This window comes from Rhincodon typus, chromosome 10, assembly GCF_021869965.1.
Source record: "Rhincodon typus isolate 14 chromosome 10, sRhiTyp1.1, whole genome shotgun sequence".
Taxonomy (NCBI): Eukaryota; Metazoa; Chordata; class Chondrichthyes; order Orectolobiformes; family Rhincodontidae; genus Rhincodon; species Rhincodon typus.
Window position 1 is genome coordinate 58,695,031 of NC_063341.1, and position 18,772 is coordinate 58,713,802.

Here is an 18,772-nt window from a genome sequence, read left to right on the forward strand (position 1 = left end):
AGTCCAGCAATTGTCCCACATCACTCCAGCCTCCCACCTGCTCCTCACCGGTACTCAGCACCAACAAGGTAAGTCGCTCTGTACTAGGATCTGTACCTCGGCACCTCCATCGCTCCGGGGACTCGGCCCCTCTGTCACTCTCACGCGACCTTCTTCTGCTCACCTTGGCTGCCTGATCCCACTCTCGCTGCCGGTCCCCAGGACTCGCTGCCTGCGTGCTGCTCCGGGTCTTCTTCCCCACCTGCTGCTGCAGGACTCTCCCCCATCTGCTGCTGTGGGGCTCTCCCCCATTTGCTGCTGCGGGGCTCTCCCCTACCTGCTGCTGCAGGACCCTCCCCCACCTGCTGCTTTGGGGCTCTTCCCCACCTGCAGCTACGGGGCTCTCCCCCACGTGCTGCTGTGGGGCTCTCCCCGACCTGCTGCTGTGGGGCTCTCCCCCATGTGCTGCTGTGGGGCTCTCCCCCATGCGCTGCTGTGGGGCTTTCCCCCACCTGTTGCTGTGGGACTCTCCCCCACCTGCTGCTGCGGGACTCTCCCCCACGTGCTGCTGTGGGGCTCTCCCCCACCTGTTGCTGTGGGACTCTCCCCCACCTGCTGCTACAGGACTCTCCCCCACCTGCTGCTCTGGGGCTCTCCCCCATGTCCCTTGACCTGTCCGTCCTCCCTGGACTGACCTATCCCCTTCCTAACTCCCCACCTACACTCACCTTTACTGGCCCTATCCCCGCCTCTTCGACCTGTTTGTTTCCTCTCCACCTATCCTCTCCTCTATCCATCTTCTATCCGCCTCCCACTCTCTCCCTATTTATTTCAGAAACCCCTTCCCCTCCCCCTTTTCTGATGAAGGGTCTAGGCCCAAAACGTCAGCCTCTCTGCTCCTATGATGCTGCTTGGCCTGCTGTGTTCATCCAGCCCTGCACTTTGTTGTCTCGGATTCTCCAGCATCTGCAGTTCCTACTATCTCTGCCTAAGGATGTGGTTGAGTTTAGCTGGACATGTTATTGTGTCAGGTAACTGGACAACCTCAGGCAGTGATAAAACCAGCAACATTAATATCCATTCCGGCATTTGAGGCACATTTTACAGGAGTCTTAATTGATTGTGTAGGACCCCTACCTAAAACGAAAAGTGAGAGTCAGTATTTGTTGAACATAATGGATGTGTCTACTGGATTGCCAGAGGCCTTTCCATTAGTCACTTTTTCGGCCAAAAGAACTGCAGAAGAGTTACGACGATTCCTGAGGCTGCGTGGTTTTTATTGTAAGCTTGTACCAAATTTTAGAAGCGTGGTGTGCAAAAAATTTCAGTGGATGGAAAAGTGTCAGAAGGCATTTGACAACCTGAAAGCTGTGTTGATGACTGCTCCAGAGTTAACAACAACTAACCACACAAAGACATTCAGTACTAAAAGTGATGGCAGGGGAAATAGCAAATGGGCTTGTGGTAATTCATCAAAATTTGCTGGACTCTGGGGCAGTTCCGCCAGATTGGAAAACAGCAAATGTGACACCATTGTTTAAAAAAGGAGGTAGACAAAAGGCAGGTAACTATAGGCCCGTTAGCCTAACTTCTGTGGTAGGGCAAGTGCTTGACTTGATAATCAGGGAAGAAATAGCAAGAGAGCTATATAGAAATTGTTCCATCGGGCAGATGAGGCCTGAGTTTGTGAAAAGCTGGTCATGTTTAACTAATTTACTAGAAGTCTTTGAGGACATCACAAGCGTGTTGGACAATAGGAGCCAGTGGATGTGGTGTACCTGGATTTCCAGAAAGCATTCGACAAGGTGCCACAAAAAAGGCTGCTGCATAAGGTAAAGGTACACGGCGTTACAGGTAATTTATTAGCATGAATGTAAGATTGGTTAACTAGCAAAAAACGAAGAGTGGGGATTAACGAGATAACAAGGTGTAGAGCTGGATGAACACAGCAGGTGGTGTGCCTTAGGGATCAGCGTTGGAACTGCAATTGTTTACAACTTACGTAGAGGATTTAAAGTAGTGCAACAAGGTTTGCAGATGACACTAAGATGACTAGTAGAACAAAGTGTGCAGAGGACACTGAAAGTCTGCAGAAGGATACAGATAGGTTAAGTGAATGGGCAAGGGTCTGGCAGATGGAGTACAATGTTGGTAAATGTGAGGTCATCCATTTTGGTAGGAAAGACAGCAAAATGGACTATTATTTAAATGGTGAAAAATTGCAGCATGCTGCTGTGCAGAGGGACCTGGGTGTCGTTGTGCGTGAATCACAAAATATCAGTTTGTAGATGCAGCAGGTAATTAAGAAGGAAAATGGAATATTGTCCTTCATTGCTAGCAGGATGGAGTTTAAAACCTGGGAGGTTATGTTGCAGTTGTATAGGGTGCTGGGGAGGCCACACCAGCAGTACTGTGTACAGTTTTGGTCTCCGTACTTGAGAATGGATATACTGGTACTGGAGGGAGTGCAGAGGAAGCTCACTAGGTTAATTCCAGTGTTAAGAGGGTTGGCTTATAAGGAGATATTGAGTAGACTCACAGGGATTTAGATAACTGAGGGGTGATCTTATGGAAACATATAAAATTATGAAGGGAATTGATAAGATGGAAGCAGGAAGGCTACTTCCATTGGCGGGTGAAACTAGAATAGGGGGCGTAGCCTTAAAATAAGCAAGAACAGATTTAGGACTGAGTTGAGGAGGAGTGTCTTCACCCAAAGGGTTGTGAATCTGTCAAATTCACCACCCAGTGAAGCAGTTGAGGCTACCTCATTGAACATTTTTAATGTAAAGATAGATTTTTGAACAGTAAAAGAATTAAGGGTTATGGTGAGCAGGTGGGTAAATGGAGCTGAGTCCACAAAAAGATCAGCCATGATCTTATTGAATGGTGGAGCAGTCTCAATGGGCTGGATGGCCTGCTCCTGCTCCTATTTTATGTTTTTATGTTCTTACAGTGTGGCTATCAATGTGAGTTTTGGTGCTGTATTCTTACAAGAAGACAACAAGAGGATTGAAAGACCTAGTGGGTGTTTTTCCAGAGAGTTGAATATTCATCGACAGAAATATTCCACACTTAACAAGGAGACCTTGAGTTTGGTGTTGGCACAGCAACATTTTAACATTTATATTGGCATTAATGTATCTGAGACAATTGTATATACTGATCATAACCCCTTGAAGTTTTTGGAAAAAAATTAAGGATAAAAATACCAGACTGTTTAGAAGGAGCTCATTATTGCAGCCATTCAATTTGAAAATTATGCATATGGCAAAACGAGAGAACATAATTGCCAACACATTGTTGTGGCTTTGATAAGTGAAGAGAGAGGCATTCGGTGGTGGAAAATAAACCAGACTGAAATGGACTGTAATATTAAATGTTTGCATGTTTAGAGTCAATGTAATGTATATGTATTTTAGCAAAAGAAAAGTATCAATTAAAAGTTTTTTTTTAAATGAAGCTGTCTTTGTTCAGCCATGCTTGTTTTTTTAAAGGGGGAGGTGCGATGATACTATGGCTTTAAGAGGTGTATTTTATCCGTTTTTTAATACAGAGAGGTTGAGACAGATATGCAAAGTGGTCTGTTCAAAGCCAATAAAGTAAACAGCTTGTGAGGCCTTGAGTTTTTTTTTAAAGTTGGAACAGTAGAGGCAGCATGAATGGGTGGGGTATCAATCTTTGACAGAACCAGGATTTTAGTTTAACTTTCAGTAGCTTTTGGGGCTTGGAAGTTGCTGTACATCTCTCCCTGTTACAGCAAAATGCTTGGGTTCTCCTCCCTCTCTCTCCGAGTTTGACTAATTGAATTGCATCTGGAATATAATGCCTTTTACTTGCCTTTACAAGTAAGAAAATGTTAGGGTCTAGGCTATCTTCTTAATACATTTTGAGGGGGTTTGGTCTGGTCCATGGCACCAGTATATTCATTTCTGAGTATCACTGAATTTTTAACTGGTTATCTCTCTAAGATTCCTGCTCGTGCATATAAAATTTGCATTGTCTGGTATTCCAGAATCTGTTTAAATGAAATAATTTTTCAATATGTACTATCTAGCCCTTTAATTATTTTATGTGCATATATCAGATGACCCACATGTCTACCTTAACATCCTTGCCATGTTTCACTGGCTGCCTGTGCCCCAGTGAATTGCTCTTAAGAACTTCATCCTCATTTTCTTAATCTTTTCAAGCCATACATCTCCATAAATGTCCTCTACTTCTCCAACAGTGAAAGGCCCCTCATTAATTGGTCCCTTCGCTCTACCACAATGACTCACAAATCATTTAACTTTGCAATGCACGTTGACAAAGTCATAACAAGTGCAAACAATACAGTTGGGTTCATTTCAAGAGGAACAGAATTCGAGAGCAAGGGCGTTACGCTGAGCTAATATAGCACCGTATTTGGACTATATTTAGAATGAAATTCACAGTACTGGTCTTCATACGGCAAAAAAAAATGGTAAAACTGAAAAATAGACTTAATGTAATTGTACCAAAGGAAACACAACCATCAACTACCCAGAAAGACTGAAGAGTGAGGATCTTTTCTTTGGAAAGGAGTGAATTGGGGGGTGGGGGCATTGGTGTACTAATAGAAAGATTCACAATTCTGAGAGGGTTCAATACAGTCAATGCAGAGAAGGTATTTCTATTTGTTGGGAAGTCCAGCACTAGAGATCATAAATATAAGATATCCTGTACCAGAGAGAAATAGCTTATTCCAGCACAAATAACACAAAGAACTGTAGATGAGGAGATATGAGACAAAGAAAGACAGAAATTGATGGAGAAACAGAGCAAGTATGGCAGTATCTGTAGAGAGAGTACAGAGTTAATGTTTCGAGTCCAGGGGCCCTTCTTTCGAACTGATAGCAGCTCAGAAATGGTAATATCCATTCTGACAGTGGGGTGGGGGTAGGTAAGTGGAGGGGAAAAGGAGTGAGTGGTTAGACAGTGCCCAGATAGAGAGTCCGTTTTCCAGTTGTGTAGCCCTTAACATGTAGCCAGTGTCGGTGCAGGTAGTTAGCAGCTGCAAATGTCTATTGAGTGCAGCTCCTCTTTGAGAAGGACAGACAGCCTTTGAGAGGAGCAGGCTAGTGGCTCCACATGCTATCACTGTTGCTCAGTCACCAGCTGAGTTCCCCAGCTGAACCAACACCACTAACGGGTAAATCTGGAAGCAACTTGAAAGTTTGTGAGTTGCCTGCCAACATGCATAGACAGATCTTGAACCACAACCTCCACGTCCCCATCTCTGAAAATGGACATAAAATGTTTAACAACAAAAACAGAAGTTGCTGGAAAAGCTCAGCAGATCTGGTAGCATCTGTGAAATAAAAATCAGACTTAACGTTTCGGGGTCCGGTGGTCCTTCCTCAGAACTGACCGGACCCGAAGCGTTAACTCTGATTTTTTCTTCACAGATGCTGCCAGACCTGCTGAGCTTTTCCAGCAACTTCTGTTTTTGTTCCTGATTTACAGCATCTGCAGTTCTTTCAGTTTTTATAAAAATGTTTAGCCTTTAAAGTCATCAGGACTTAGATATGAACTTTTAAAAAGTCATGTTGTTTTAGCTAATGTGAGAAGTTGAGAATGATCTGTAATTTGATTTCAATCCATTGGTTACTTTGCATGACAACACACCAGAATAAAACATTATGATAAAAATAAACGAGAGGAAATAGAGACAGCTGCCTCACTGTTCTCGTAGACTTTTAGATTTCTTTGCATTCCATTATTGAATTTGTTTCTTGGACTTAATTTCTCAAGAAAAGCTTCCTTGTGTTGAGCTTACTAAGATTATGAAACCATCTAGTGGCTGATTATTTTAACATAACCCTTTCTCCTATAAATGTACACACAGTACATCCAATTGTTTGCCTTTATACTTTCTTTATGGCTTGATATCATTTACACATTAATAAGCAGTAAGTTGAAATTTCACTATTAATGCTTTTATTTAGGAGAACCATCAAATGTTCAGAAAAAAAGAATGAACCTCATTAATACAAAACAAGGTGCACAATGCAAAGGAAACTACAAATCAATACATTTTAGTACAGCAAACATAACCATGGAAACCATGACAGCTTTCAACTTGTGATCCATTTCTAACCTTGCATTAAACTGTGATGAGATAATGGACATCACTTTTAAGGTGGGGCCGTTTATGAATCCTAGCATGTCTTAAGGGACCATTGCAATTCAGCTTCACCCAAGTCAGGCAGCATGCAGATTTCAGACAAACATCCAACAGGACTGGTTCAACTGGATGTCTGCCTCAAAAATGGTTTGGTGCTTCAGAAATAGAGTTATTGATGAGTCTGTAAAAGGAATTTTACCTGTCTTCATTGTTAGTGGCTCAAAACGGAGCAGAGGGAACTGCGGGAGTAAATAAATGCCTTTATAGTAGGGAATCCATCTTCTAATCTGGACCCCTTTGATTTATTTGCATGGCTGGAGAAGCAGCTATTGTTTAAAGTCAATGTTATCAGTTCAATGGATTCAACAGACACAGTGTAAATGATTGTAAGGCAACCATGGCAAGAGTTCAATATGTGGGTGCAGATCTGATCTGATGACCGCAATCACAATTTGACCTGACCCTCATGCTCAACTGAGCTAAAAGTCACATTTTCCTATTTTTGTGTGGTTTGAGAGTTGTATGGATTTTCTGTGAAAGGTACCATTTGTGCCACACAGTGCCAGGTATTGACCATCTGCAACAAGAGGGAATCAAAGTATCACCCCATGGCCTTCAATAGCATTATCATCACTGCATCTTCCACTATCAACTTTGTGAGGGTTACCATTGGCTAGACTAGACCAGCAACATAAATATTGTGGCTACAAAAGCAGGTCAGAGGCTAGAAATCCTATAGTAAATAACTCATATCCAGTTTTTGCAGTGCCTGTCTGTTATCTACAAGGCACGAGTGTGCAGCTTCAACAACACTAAAGACGTTTGACACCATCTGGGTCAAAGCAAGTGTCTCATGAATCACTTTCAATATTCACTTCCTTCACCACCAACGCACAATGGCAGCAGTGTGTACCATCCACAAGATGTACTGCAGCAACTAAGGCTTCTGCAACAGCACCTTCCAAACTTATGACCGTGGTCACCTGGAAACAGCACATACATGGGAGCAAGAATACCTGGCAAAGGCTCCTCCAAGCCACATGCCATCCTGATTTGGAAATATATCACCATTCCTTCACAGTTGCTGCGTCAAATTCCTGGAACTCCCATTCTAACAGCATGATGGGCGTCTCTACCCTCAAAGGAGAGTAACAGTTCATAAAGGTAGCTAATCATTACCAGGGCAATCAGGGATGGGGTATATCTCAAGCATCCATGGCTGCTTTATCCTGGATGGTGCAAACTGAGTGTTTTTGGAGCTGCACCCATCCAGGCCAATTATTCCACTACACTCCTGACTTGTAATGGTGGATGGGCTTTGGGGGGTGGGGGGTGGGGGTTTTCAGGAGGAGAGTTACCCAGCACAGAACTACCTTCAGCCGCATTTGCTGTTTGCCTGGAGTCACATTTGGCCAGACCAGGCAGAATTCCTTCCCGAAAGGGCATTAATGAACCAGATTTTTTTTTAAAAAATAAAAACAATTGTCATTAAGCTTTTCTTTTCAAGGCTGAATTTTATTGAATTTGAATTTCATCATCTGCCATGGTGGAATATGAACCCTTGTACTTACAACAATGGTCTGAGGTTGCCAGGTAACATTGCCTCGGTACCACCACCTCCCCTCAGTTTATTTGCATAACATATGGCTAAACCTCTGTCCATATTTTTTAAAATGAGTGGAGGTAGATATAGGGGAGACGTCAGAGCTAGGTTCTTTACTCAGAGAGTGGTTGGGGTGTGGAATGCATTGCCGGAGAGGGTAGTGGAGTCGGCCTCATTAGGGGCATTTAAGTGGCTATTAGATAGGCATATGGATGATAGTATAAGGTAGAGGTGGAGGTTAGATAGACCTTAGGAATAGGTTAAAAGGTCAGCACAACATCGTGGGCCAAAGGGCCGGTACTGTGCTGTACTGTTCTATGTTCTATATGTTATTTTCATGCTTGAGAGAAAACAATAATGGTGGCAACTCTTTACATACAGAAAAAAACACCCCACACTTTACACAGGCTGATCAAACAAGTATCTCTTAGAAGGAACAGTGATCTTAAGCTCAGTCAACGATATGGATTTTAAGGAGGGTTGTAAGTGAAGAGAGAAGTGTAGGAGTTTAGAAAGAAACCGCTCAAGTGTGAGATAAAGGTAGTTGAAGGTAAGATGTGAATAATGAAAGAAGAGCAGGTGATGGTAGTTTATAAAAGGCCCAAGTCAGAGGAATAGAGTATTTGGGGAATGCCTATAAGATTCTCGATGTAGAAAGATGTGAGGAATCAAAAAGACTGACATTTGCTTTATTTATAGTCTGCATATATTTTTCTTTGGCAGCGCTTTACTTACAAACTACTCATCTAATTATTACACCACATGTTCATATTGGATATTTGATCATTCTGTCAAAGATTTACAATGTATACCAACAAACTCTTCTATAGACATTTCAATATTAATCAGCCTGCTGTGTATTAAACTGGTTTGCAAGCCTCCTTCTGGGCATTTGAATTCTTCAGATAAAGTCAACTCATCTGTCTTTTTTTGTCTGTGTGGTATGTTACTTGTTTATTTCTGCACACAAGGCACATATCATTAAAGTCATTGAAAATATAAAAATCAGTAGGTCTTTTGAGTGTTTCAAAGATTCTATTTTTTGGTAAGAATGGAAAAATACTAAGGGAAAATTGAATTCCAGAAAGTGAGATTATTCAAAACAAATCAGGAAGTATATTATTGTTATAGAGCAAAAGAAAAGAGTCACTGAAGAAGGGAACTAAAATGTTAAATCTGCCTTGTCTTCACAGATGCTGCCAGACCTGTTGAGTTTTGCCAGCACTTTCTGTTTTTGTTATTGATTTAGAGCAATCACTTGAAAGTCAGGAAAGCAAACTAAGATGCTATAAAGAGGAATAATTAAGCTAAATGATAACCTACAATATCGACACAGATTATGGATATTTTAGCCCAGATCGTCCAGTCTACAGGTAGTTAGAGACCCGATGTATCTAGACAGATGTGCAGATGAACCTCTGGAAATCCCAATACATTAACTAGGCAGAAGTTTAAATGTCCAATGGACATTTAGCTGGCTTCTGGAACTCTCCAAAAAAGTCCCCATCTCCCAGTTAAAGTTGGACACTTCAAATGCTTCTGATTTAATTGCCTTAATAATTAGGCAGGAAACGTTAAAGGGAGTAATGCTTGGATTCCTGGATAACCATACGCCAAAATTCCAATCAATCACAAAGACCCAATCACCAATCACTTACACTGATAATCTCACCTTTCCACCTGGCCCACAACACACAACACTTCAACCCTGATATCCAACATTCCACTGTTCTCACCTAACCCCCTTCTTCAACTGTCCCACCTGACAAGCAACCCCCATCCACAACACACAACCCAATATCTCTCACCTCCAGCCCACCAAGTCTGCACTAACAATAAACTATTCTAAATCTACATTAGTCCCACTTTTCCACACTTGGCCCATAGCCTTGAACATTATGATGTCTCAAGTACTCAAATGAGCTCTGGACATTTAACCACCACTCCCCTAATCTGATTCTTCCTAACATGAGCTCACCTCAGCATCCTGACCTCTGACATCTGACCCACCTAACCCTCTCACTAATCTCCCACCTGTACCCACTCACCAACCTGGCACTCTAACCCCTCATCCATCTGTCATACTGACCTGCCACCCTACTCCCTCAGCCACTCACGTGGTAGCCCAGAACCTACTCACTTATGTCCCCTAACCCACAGAAAGAGACCTGCTTAGGCCAGTGTCAAGTTACACATCAAATTATCTCTTCAATAAAGCCATGAATGTTGCCCCATGGGAACACTTACATAGTTATTTGCATAATAACTGCATCTCCTACATTTGAACATGCACTGTTTTATTATTTGAGAAGAATGGTGATGCACATTGTGCAACCATCAGCGAAAACCCCCACTAAAGACGTCCTGGAGCTGCAGTGATTGGACTCTAACCATCACAACCATCTTCCTTTGTATGACTCTACCCAATGGAGTTTCCCCTTGATTCCCATTGACTCTTGTGTTCATTTTGCTGCCCCTTGATACCAGAATCAAGCAAAAATAGCCTTGATGTCAAAGGCTGTCACTCTCACTAAGTTCTGGACTTCTGTTCTTTTGTCCATGTTTCAGCTAAGGCTGTAATGTGGTCAAGAACTGAATGGCCCTGGCAGAACTCAAACTGAGATTCAGTGAACAGGTCATTGCTAAGCAAGTGTTATTTTATAGCACTGTTGATGACACTTTCCATCATTTTACTGATGATCGGAAGTAGACAGATGGGATGGTAACTGACTGGGTTGAATGTGTCCCGCTTTTTGTGTATAGGACATATCCAGGCAATTTTTACATTACCTGGTACATGTCAGTGTTGTAGCTTTGCTGGAATAGTTTGGTTAGTGGAGCAGCAAGATCTGGAGCACGAGTCTTCAGTACTATTGTTGAAATATTGTTAGAGCCAATAACCTTTGCCTGTCCCATGTTTCTAGCTATTTCTAGATATCATAAAACTGGGTGAAAACTGGCATTTGTTATAGTAGGGATCTCTGGAGGGTGCAGAGGTGGATCATTAACTCAGAACTTCTGGTTATTGATTTTTGCAAATGATTCAGCCTAATAATGACTGAACGTGTCAGGAATGCAGAGCTTAGATCTAATCAATTGGTGTGGAAACTCTTAGCTCTGTCTATCACTTGCTGCTGATGCAGTTTGGTAAGTAAGTAGTCCTTTGTTTTAGCTTCACCAGGTTGATGCTTCAATTTTAGGTATGCCTGATACTGCTTCTGTCATGCCTTCCTGCATTAGGGTTGTTCCCCTAGCTTGATTGTAATGATTACAGATTGTGTTGAGTACAGTTCTGCCGCTGCTGATGGCCCACAGTGCCTCACATGCGCCCCGTGTTGTGTTTCTAGATCTGTTCAAAGTCAATCCCATTTCGCATGGTGATAGTGCCACACAATGTGGTGGAGGGTATCCTCAATGTGCAGCTGGGACTTCATCCTCTAAATGACTTTGTGGTGGCTACTCTTACCAAGACTGTCATGGACAGAAGCATCTGCAGCAGGTAGAAGAGGTCAAGTGTGTTTTTTTTTCCCTCTAGGCCATTTCAGAGGGCAGTTAGAATCAACCACACAGTTGTGAGTCTGGATTCACATGTAGGCCAGACCAGATAAGGAGAGTAGTTTTCCTTCCCAAAAGGACATTAGCAAGCCAGATGGGTTTATTTTTCAATGGCAATTGACAATGGTTTCACGTCATCGTTAGATCTTTTTTAAATTCCAGAATTTTTATGAAGTCAAATTTGACCATCTCCTATGCTATCCCAGGATTTAGTCAATCCCAGGTCACCAGAATGCTAATATCTCTGGTTTATGAATCCAGCAGCAATGCTACTGTGCCATCTCTTTACCATATATTATTGATTGAAACAAAAACCAATAATTCTGAAGAAAGGTAGCAAGATTAGCACCTCTGTGTAGAGAGAAACAGAGGTATTGGTTCAAGTCTAATATGATTTTTGTCAGAACTAAAGAGGGGCTGAAATGCCATGGGTTTTATGATGGTGAGAAAGGAGGTGAGGTAAGTGGAATGAAAGGTCGGTTGAGGTTAAAGGGCAAGGGGGTCAGTAAGCTCAGTTGGCTGGTTTGTGATGCACAGTGATACCAACAGTGTTGGTTCAACTCTTGCATGAGCTGAGGTTATCATGAAGGACTCTCCTTTACAATCTCTCTCCTCGCCTGAGTCATGGTGACCCTCAGGTTAAGCCAAAACCAGTCGTCACTCTCTGATAGAAGAGAAGCCCTGTGGGCTGGTAAGATAATAGTGACTTTACTGTTTACCTAAATGGCAAGGGGGATTACAGATTAAAGTTGACATGGAGCAAAGGGAAAAGGGAGTTATAATGGTTGTGAAAATAAGTCAAAGCATTTGTCCAGAACAGGTGTCAATAGCAGAATAAAAATCTGTTCTGAGGAAAGGTCACCAGACCCGAAACGTTAATTCTGATTTTCCTTCACAGGTGCTGCCAGGCCTGCTGAGCTTTTCCAGCAAATTTTGTTTTTGTTCCTGATTTACAGCATCCACAGTTCCTTCAGTTTTTAATTAGGATAAAAGTCAGGTCTGACTGAAAGCAAAAACATGGAAACAAGTTACAGACTCTGGAGAAAATATCAAAATGGATCACAGAGTTCTTGGTCAGAAGTTGTTGAACCCAATTTTGAGTCCTCAAGGTTAGAAAATGCCTAAACAGAGAGTGAGGTCAATCTTCCTGCTTGAATTCATCTTCACTGGAATATTGTTACAGAACTGGATAAAAACGTTAGCATAAGAGCAAGATTGTGCATTGAAATGACAAGGAATGGGCGTGTAGATATCATGCTTTTGGACTGTGTGGAAATGCTTTGTATAGTTGTCACCCACTCTGTGTTTAGTCTTGCCAATGTAGAGGAGACAGCATTGTGAGCAGTGAATACTGAAAAATTTTTTGAAAGGAGGGCAAGTAAATTGTTACCTCATCTGGAAGGTGTATTAGGGGCCTCGGAAAGTTAAAAGAGGTTGAGATAAGAGGACAAGTTAAACCATTTCCAATTCCTTGGAAATGTTACGTAGGAGGAGAATGAGAAGTTTGAGGTGACTGAGGAGTGCACAAAGATGTTACAGAGGGATCGATACTGATGGAAGGGAGTATATGTCTGATATTGCATTATGCTAGAAGTGATGGAACTGGTAAAGGCTGATCTTTTGTATATGGATGCTGATGTGTGGTAATTAGGGACAAGGGGAACCTTCTCATGGTTCTGGAAGGGAAGGGGTGAGGGGAAAAATGCAAGAAATGTGTTAGGCACAGTTTAGGATGCTAGGATGCTACCAACCAGAGTGGAGGTGTGGTCGAGAGAAAGGAGTGCGGATGGGGGGGGGGGGGGGGGGGGGGGGGGAGGTGGGTGTGGGGAAGAAACTCCTCTCTTGAGGAGACAGGAAAACATATTGGAAGCAGCATTGTGGAAGATAGCATCATTGGAACAGATGTGACATAGACAAAGAAACTGGGGAAATGAATGGGGTCATTTCTGGACAAAGGATATGAGGTAGCTGTGGACTTGTCATGAATACTTGTAGATAACCTATCCATAGGAATGGAGACGGAGAAGTCAAGGGAAAGAAGGGTATTGACAGACATGTTCAAGGTGAAGGTGAGCAAAGAATGGAAATTGAAAGCAACAGTGAAAAAGCGAAGGGAACATGCGCAGCTTAAATTCCGTACTCAATTCAACTTACCATTGAACTCAATGCTGAAATGCAGGTTACAGATTCTACATGTTTGTTGGAACATAATTTTCAGTGTAAAGTGCAGAAAAAAAACTTCAGGGTTAATTTTCATGATGTTAACATAGAGTTGTTGAGACAACAAGGTGCAGAGCTGGGTGAACACAGCAGGTCAAGCAGCAACGTTGAGGGCCAGCTTTTACCATTCCAGTCTATGAGAATATTCTACTCTGGCAAAATATTGGTGACCTTGAACGTGAAGTTTTTCTCTCAATATAGGTGCTGCCAATTTCCAGCATCTACCATATTTTATTTTATTTTTGGTTTATTTTTAATATTTCACACTTTGTGTCTCTTTCCTTTTGATTATGTATTGTACATCTAATTACCCTTCTGCATAACCTCATATTGAGCTTTTCGTAATTCATTTTGAATTTGTGATTAACAACCAATCATCTATTCAGTACATACTGTCAACTTACTGATCATGTTTATTAATTTACTGTATAGGTTTGTGTTGAATTATGTAGATATATGCAAATATTATACTTGGGTGGTACCGTTTTTTACTCTTCATTTATGCATTATATGCAGGACGTGAAATTTGACTACATCTTAGAAACACTCTGCTGGCTGTAATGCTGTTTGAGATGGTCAGTTACGAAATGCTATAGAAAGTCCTTCTTTCCTTTTGCAGGCAAATAAAAATGGGAATTCTCTGTATGGCTCTGCCATTACCAATTTCCTAGCCAAAGCAGATTTTAAGAAATTTCATGTTTCAAAGCTGCAAGATTTGACTGTGATATTCAACTTGTATTGTATCTATTGATCTAATTTATCAGAAAGTTGACACTGTGTTTCCTGATGAGCTTCCTAATTTATTCAGTGCATTGACACGTGATGTAGATTTCTGATATTGCAGCCTGTGATTTTCTGTGATGCTGAAGTAATACATGTGATCGGTGTCGACTATAGGTCTATTTTGTACGACTCGTCAGTGACTATTACAAATGGCTATTGACCTGGCTTGTCAGGGTCGAATGTACATCTCAGTTGACACCTCCAATAAGTGCCAAATTTAGATAACAATTGTCCTAGTTCATTATTGTAGGATGTAGGATGCAATTGATTTTGTTATGCAACGTTGGATCCCTATTTGGTGAGTGTCACTGATAAGGATTTCTCTAGATCTCATTGAGCATTGCTTGACATTGAAATGTTTAATGATTGTAATGCATAATCTCAATCAGACTTTTAATGAAAATTTAATCTGGACTATTATTAACCTGGTTGATCAGTAACTTAAACAGTTTATACTTACCCAACTGATCAATATCCGATAGAAATGGAAAAAACTGTTAGTAATAAAACAGGTAATTTACCAGAAATTTCACACTGTATTTCTTTAGTTTATTTGTTAAACTATCTAAAGCAAAAACAGGGTTAACAAGGGCATTAAAACAGCAACCAGAGGAATTTCACAACATTGACTGTACTGTTTGTTTCAAATCCCACTGAGAGCAATTTCGCTGTCCCAAATTGTTTAATAAATTTTAGTCGGGCTACCTGATTGATGTTTGCACTTTCTATTTATAGCTTTGATCAATATTCATGAGGTCTCATCCTATTAGGTTCCCATTAGCAGCTTTGGACAGTTCCTGCGTGTAGACTCCTATTTATGTTGCTGGTTAATTTTCTAATGTAGATTTTAACAGATGTAGATTTTTGTAAATCCATTTCTTGATGTTCATTGCTATTCACCCTTCGATCTGCTTTTGTGATAATGCATTCCATTTATTCCCCTGAGGCCAAGTTCTGCAATGATGATCTCTGTGAACTTAATAATCCAATTAACTATGGCTCCATGTGTAGTAAGACAGGGTCCACACTCATCCGAATGAATATTATCAAGCATTATTCACCATAATCATTTAGAATGAATGGTGAGAAAGGACTTCATCACACAAGCTCGAGCTCAAGTTTTTTGTGATCTGATATCAATATGGTGGCTTAATGGTAGCACTGCTGCCTCACAGCCCCAGGGCCCTGGGTTCAATTCTACCCTCAGTAACTGTCTGTGTGGAGTTTGCCCATTCTCCCCATATCTGTGTGGGTTTTCTCCGGGTACTGTAATTTCCTCTCACAGTCCAAAGATGTGCAGGTTAGATGAATTAGCCATGGGAAATGCAGGGTTATAAGGATAGGGTAGGAGGGATAACCTTCAGAGGGTTGATGTGGACTCAATAGGCTGGATGGCCTGCTTCCACACTGTAGGGATTCTATGGCATTGCACCATTTACACATGCTCAGTAGCTATACTTAGAGTAAAGATGGCCCTTATGGTGCAGTGACAGTGTCCCTACTTTGGAGCCAGGAGACCTGTATTCAAGTCCCACCTGCTCCAGAAGTAAATAATAACATCTCTGAACAGGATGTTAGAAAATACCTACAATAAAGCCTTTAATCTACACCATGTGACTACCTCTTGATCAGGTAGATTATTATGTGATACACATAATATACTCTCTAGAATAAAACACCTTTTAAAGGAGGAAAGCCTGAGGTGACAAAGGTGGGGTTTAACGTTGTAATACCAATTTAGACCATGTTTAACCCAAGACACCATCTTTATAAAGAAGCTGAAGCCTGTGGTAGCAACAGGCACCCACAGGTTGGTAAAAACCTAACTGCCACTTTAAATGTCTGTGTGGCATTTTGGTGGCTATTATGCACCTCTTAAAGGGATATACACTATTTCGTGTTTGTTACTTTTGGAGCAGTGTAGGGGACCATAGAAACACATTGCATTGACCAGGAGAAAGGAAGTGCTTGGTCTGGCCAGGGACCTCTTGGTCCATTCAAGGACTAGGAAGAAGACATGAGGCCATACAGAAGAACATCAGCTGCTGTAAGACAGAGTCAGCAGAAAAGGAGTATAAAGTAGCAATCTTTCACTGTCACTCGATCTCTTCAAAGTGAACTTCTTGTGCTGCGTCTAAGAACCTGTGGACCCTCCTCTCAATCCCTGACCCACCTTAGAATATGCTGCATTGTCCCAGGCCAGAACACTGCACACCCTCAGTGCAAATGTATATGAGAAACCAGTTTCAGCTTACCAACATCTCTTACAATGCCTCCAGTGTCCCTAAATTAATTGTACCTGTTTCATCCTTTGGCCAAAACAGTCCCAATATGTTTTTATGATACTTTTCATGACCTTATGATATTCAAATGTCCTTTACAACTAATTAAGTGCTTCAAAGTGTACAGGTAGTTCTGCTATAATGCATGTTCCGTTAATGCAAATTGGCTGTAATGCAACTAATGAATAGTGGATGCTGTTTGGATAACGCAAACTTTCTGCTGTACAGGTATCATGATTTTCTATAGCGATTTCCCTGTAACATGATTTTCAATGGCGATTTTCTATAGTGCAAGGTCACACAAGAACTCAACTATCGCGTTATTGGAGAACTACCTATAGTCACTGGTCAGAAATGCGCCAGATCATTTGTGAACAGCAAAATCCCACAAACAGCAAAACAATAATGACCCAGGTAATATGTTATAGTGGCACTGGCTGGGAGATAAATATTTGCCAGGACACTGAGGAGACATTTGCAGTTCTTCTTTGAAAAGCTTGCCAATGGAATGTTTTACATCTAGTTAAGAAGACAGACCTTAGTTTAACGTTCCCTCCCAATGGAACTTTTGGCAGCACAGCACACCCTCATGGCTGCCATAATCATTCAGGTTGGAATTTCTGGAATGGTTCTTGCATGCGTAGTTTTTTTTACTCAGAAGAGAGCCAACACTAAGTACTAACTGTTGCAAATGACTACTAATGCAATAGATTTGTATTGAGCTCAGCGCTTAATTTCTTTAACTTTGTGGCCAGTGTCTGTAATCAGGTATTGAGAAGTAATGTCAATAGAAATCTGAACGAGGCAGACTATTAAATGTGCAATTGTTTCGGTGTTTGATGTACTTTTCTGTTCGTCTACCTGATTTGGATTTTAACTGCTCTCTAATAATTCTTGATTTTTGGTTTGCATTGCAACAATCTCCCTGTGTCTTCATAAGACCATTAAGATGTAAAAGCAGAAATAGGCCATTTAGTCTATCGCATCTGTTTCACCATTCAGTAAAATTATGCCTGATCTGACATTCCTCACATCCACTTTCCTGCCCTTTCCCCATAACCTTTGATTCCCCTACTGATCAAGAATCTGTCTGTCACAGTCTTAAGTATACACAAGGGCTCTGCCCCCACAGCTCTGTGCGGCAAGGAGTTCCAGAGACTCACAACCCTTGAGGAGAAGAAATTCCTCCTCATCTCAGTCTTAAATTGACCCCCCTTAATTCCGAGACTATACCCTCTGGTCCTCTCCCATTAGGGGAAAGAATATTTCTACATCTATTCTGTAAAGTCCCCAAGAAACTTACATGTTTCAATAAGGTCTCCTGCCATTTTTAAAAATGCCAAATGAGTATAAACCTAAGCTCCTCAAACTCTCCTCATAAGACAGTCCCTCCATGCCAATAATGAAACAAGTGAACCTTCTGTGGACTGATTCCTGTGCCAGTATATCTTTCCTAAGATAAGTGGACCAAAACTGATCACAGTATCCCAACTGTGGCCTGACTAGTGCCTTGTATAGTTTTAGCAAGACATCCCTATCTTCATACTCCATTCCCTTTGAAATAAAGCCAACATTCCACTGGTTTCTCTGTTACCTATTGAATTTGGATGCTAGCTTTTCATGTTTCATGGGCGGTCGCTCTCAAATCCCTCAATGCTATAGCTTCCTGCAGTCAGTCTCCATTTAAATAATATTCAGCTCCTTTATTCTTCCTGCAAAAATGCATACCGTCATATTTTCCCACAGTATATTCCATCTGTCATGTTTTTGATCCATTCAATCTGTCCATATTCCTCTGCAGACTCATTGCGGCATCCACACGTCTTGCCTTTTTACCAATTTTTGTGTCATCTGCAAACTTGTCAACAGAGCATTTAATTTCCTCATCCAATATATAAATAATTCCAAGCCCAGCACTGATCACTGTGGCATTCCAGTTGTTCTAGGTTTCCATCCTGAAAATGCCTCTTTATCCCAACTTTCTGAATACTCCATACACCACTGTATGGAGGACTATTCTAAACTGTCATATTTAATCATTTAGACAATCAAGGGTAATGGGAATAAAGTAGAAAAGTGGAGTTGAGGATTATTAGATGAAAAAGCCACTTTCTCTGCCCACTCCAGGTGTGATGGTTACCATTTTTCATTTCCATTGTGCTTTTGTCATTCTGAAGACGAGGAACAGCAATGCAGAGTCAT